Raw genomic sequence first — 4,191 nt, 5'->3', positions numbered from 1 at the left:
AGCGGGCTCTAGTGGCTCGAAGGGCCACATGAACCCATTACATACAAACAAAGATGAAGCTTCCACGATAGCCTTAATAGGCTGTCGGGGCAAGTGCTGTTTGAGAGACGCCACTGCAGACGAGGGGATGGGTGGCCAGCACCACGGCCGGCCGCCTTAGTCTCCCCAGGGGCGATGTTTACCACACCGCACCTGTGCCTCGACCTAGTCGAGGCACAGGTCCGGTTCAAATAATTGTCATTGGTGTTGACCGCGAGCAGGAATCGAACTCGGGACGCCGGAATCGTAGCGCAATGCACCCCCCCCTCCCCCCATGAAATACAACAGACACAAACTGAAACACATCGACAGTAACACTTGTTTTATCGCGAGCTCGGATAATCGATAGTGATCGATGAACCGATGCGGTCTTCGCCGTCCGTCTCTAATGGGCAGAGGGGGGGGGACAACTCTGCTAGAGGTCATGACCCCAGTGTGAACTTGACTTCAGCATCGAGTTGCGTCGCTTTAACGGACGTGCGATAATGTTCGGGGATTGCGAGCGAGGTGCTCGTTCTGGGCGGCCAACCTTGCCCCGCTCGGCATGGTGACCAAGGTGGTCGTTGGCCACAGATGACGGTGGCCGCGACTCTCGCCGTCGTGGACACGGAGATCCGCGGTGCGAAACGTCACCACGACAGACTGGGAGCGTGTGGAAATTAACGCGCAACGGATTGCGATTATGAACGGTACGTTCTGCATTGCCGTGTGGCATTTAAATTCCGGGGTGATGGGATGCGTAGCTGCTCTACGAACCTGACAACCCGAGTTCAATTGCCAACCAATGGGTCAATATTCGAGGTGAGTGATAACTGAACCTATCTTGCTCCTGCCCCCCCCCCCTCTTCCCCACATCCCCGTCCCCCCATTACACTAACCCACACTGCCTGGCGCGGTGAAGTATGACCAAACAACCCCCCGTGACTGCTACGGCGTGGTGCAGTGTGGGACGTGGGCCCACCTCGTCCCTGTCCCGGGAGTGGAGCGTGGGGCGGGGGGAGTAGCTGAGCATCGCGCGCGAAACGGAGCGAGCGAGGGAGCGAGCGCGCTTTGGAATTGGGAGCTGGGAGCGCGAGGACAGTGCTAATTAAGTTCGCGACGAGACGCTTTGATCAATGGCAGCGTTCGAGAGCCGCCCGCCTTTTGTTTGCGTTGCCCACCTTTGGGATACGCGCGCACATTAGCATGCTGATATTAAACACACACACACACACAAAACACGCATGATGAATTGTGGCTTCAGTCGCAGCTGCGCGGACGGACCTGGAAGAGCCCAATTTTATTTTGTTGCGCATGTCGGCTTCTCATTTCGTAGCCCTTGGGGGGATAATGGAAAAATAGAATAAATAAATAAACATAAACACGCACAAAGTGGATCTCTCTCTCTCCATGTTTCTCGCCGGGGCCCAGAAAGTCCCTTCTGAAAACAACATAAATTTCAACAATCTTTCCAGTTATGCCTTTAAAAAAACACACATTTGCCACTACGTGGCGGTGACGTCACTACGGCGCTTGTGCCAGGCTATGTGCACGTTAAGGCCACGTGAAGTCTCGAACGCCGGCTGGCACGAGGTCGCGGGACAGACCCAGGTGCCATTGGTCGCCTGACTGAGATGACTGGCTGATGCACCACCTGTGCCCCAAACTGCGTCAACTTGCTGTGCTTTAGCCACCCAACTACTGATTTTACTTTGTTTCTGTTGGGGTCAGTCTATGGGAGGGGTTTGCTGGAGACAGGTGACGGAGTTCCGTGGGCAGGGGGAAACACGGTGGTTGTTGGTCGTGACAGCTTCTTGTTGTGCGTAATAATATATACTCTTTGGTTCTTTCGGTAAAGTCACGTAGGTAGAAATAAAATAAAATAAATCACTAATAACAAAGTAATAATATACTTTGTTTCCATGTGATACGGCAAAGGATTCGTCTTGTCCGCTAACTGTAAATAATTCATTTAGTTAAGAAACGTAATTGGGCTTGGGCAGGAAGTACGGAATCAAAATCTTTTTTTTTATATCCCGGAGGAGGAATCCGATGAGCTATGAAGCTCTTTATCACAGTAAGGAGGTGGGGGTAAGCCAGGTACACCAACAAAGCATGTAAAACAAACTTTATAAGTGCCAAATAGAGAACAGGTTAGCAATTCACTGAGAATAAATCAAGTATAGAAGTACAAATGGCACCCGGTTTGTCAACACCAAATGCAAGCATGGGCTAGGAAACAAAACAACAACAACAACAACAACATTCCCAGACCACACCAAGACAACAACACACAGTAATCTCTCAATTACATTGAACTATCGATACACGGGTAAAGGTTTCCAGTTACAAATCACATTCGCAAATGCGGCTGTATTTGGCACGAATCGACTCCTTCAGAATACAGAGTGCTTCAAAAAGATGTGAACACCATGGGAACCTCATTTGCCAGTAAAAACATGATAATTGTTTTTTTACCCTTCTATCTGGCAACAAAACTGACACCTTTGTACAAGGAGTCATGTTTGCATAGACCGCAATACCTGCAGTCATAATACAAATAAAAGACATAACTCTGATAATGTGCACTGTCCTTGAAGTTGATTTGTCCACACCCGAGACAGCTTTCCTTAGAGCCTAGTCTCACATGGGTTGGACCAGATGACACTAAAAGGCGCAGAACTCAAAGACACTTCTAAGAATTTGCGACAATTACCACGAGAAATGTACCGCCTCAATGGCTCTGGAGACCACCTGGAGAAGATTCCAGGCACGCGTTGACAACGATGGCGAATAAGTGGAGACTCTTTGACTTTTTGAAGGTATTAACATTACATTTGTTAGTTTAACACGTAGGCTTTTGCAACCAATATCATCCATAAGAGGTTTTTTGTGGGTTAGATCGCGTAAATATCTAAACGTGTCGTTAAAGCCCGCCACCACCCGACCCAGCCAACTAGTAGGAGTTGTTCTGTTTACGTGACAACCCTTACTAGTTGGCTGTGTCGGGTGGTGGCGTGTTTTAACGACACATTTAGATATCTACACGAGCTAACCCAAAAAAATACCTCTATTATGGATACATTTGTTATCATGTTACAGTGTATTATCCGTTCTTTTTCCAATAAAAACGATAGTCCCATATAAGTGTTAACATTTTTTTGAAGCACGCTGTATATCTCTTTTATTTCCAAAGAAGATGTACCCACAATGCCATGAACCTTTCACTTAACGTCTTTGACTGGAACCTCCCCTCGATGGCCACTCGCAGGGCGTGAGCCGTGGCACCCAAACACCGCGCGATCACTTCTTGCCGAGGCAAAGAGGGCCCCAAGACCCTCTCTGGGTGCAGTGTAAGCTCACACTAAACGTGGAGACTGTGGTGGGACTGACGGATTTGCGAGTCTAATAAATACAACAAGAAATGACGATAAGGCCAGAGTGAGAAAAATAATGAGCCAAAGTTGCCGATTATTGAAATATCTCACTTTGGGGAAATGAGGTTATGGCTTGAAAAACAGAATCTAATGAATACGTGGCACAACAAACAAACGCAGCATAACAAAGGCAACGAGAGGAACGTGATTATCGCTTGATAGGAAATTGTACACTCGTGGAATCGGTCCTTGTGAAGGTTTATAAATTCGCATTGGGATTTACGCCTCATTTCACTGCAAGAGTAACGTGTGATATCAACAGTCTTAAGCAAAGCGCAGAAAACCAATCATCCGTCTCTCCATTTATAAGCACGTCAATACCCTCGTTTAATTTTATGTTATCATTTGTTGTCGCAAGCAATAACCAAGCTTCAAATCATGAAATAACCAAATGTATACATTTTTACAGACACTGCATCTCGCCTGGAAGATGGAATCACAAATGTCCCTTTTATTTAAGAATGCGGTGTCTCTCGACCATTACAACTATGGCGCTGCCTCTAATAACGTAATTTGCATGCATTACATTTAAAATTCACTGCATGTGACAAAAAAAAACGATATATATAATAAAGTAAATACAGGCAGATCTGGCCCGGACAGCGGTGACACTTTTTATTCCAATCACAGGCATTCCCGCATTGAGGAAAGCTCACACCTGATGCTCACCTATTAACCCGTGACCTCAATGAGCCCAGCCGGCGGCTATCTCCGGCGTGCCAGGAAAACGTTTTAA

Source organism: Lampetra fluviatilis, chromosome 39 (assembly GCF_964198595.1).
Source record: "Lampetra fluviatilis chromosome 39, kcLamFluv1.1, whole genome shotgun sequence".
Classification (NCBI taxonomy): Eukaryota; Metazoa; Chordata; class Hyperoartia; order Petromyzontiformes; family Petromyzontidae; genus Lampetra; species Lampetra fluviatilis.
The sequence above is the reverse complement of the archived record's forward strand: the minus strand, read 5'-3'. Positions refer to the sequence as shown.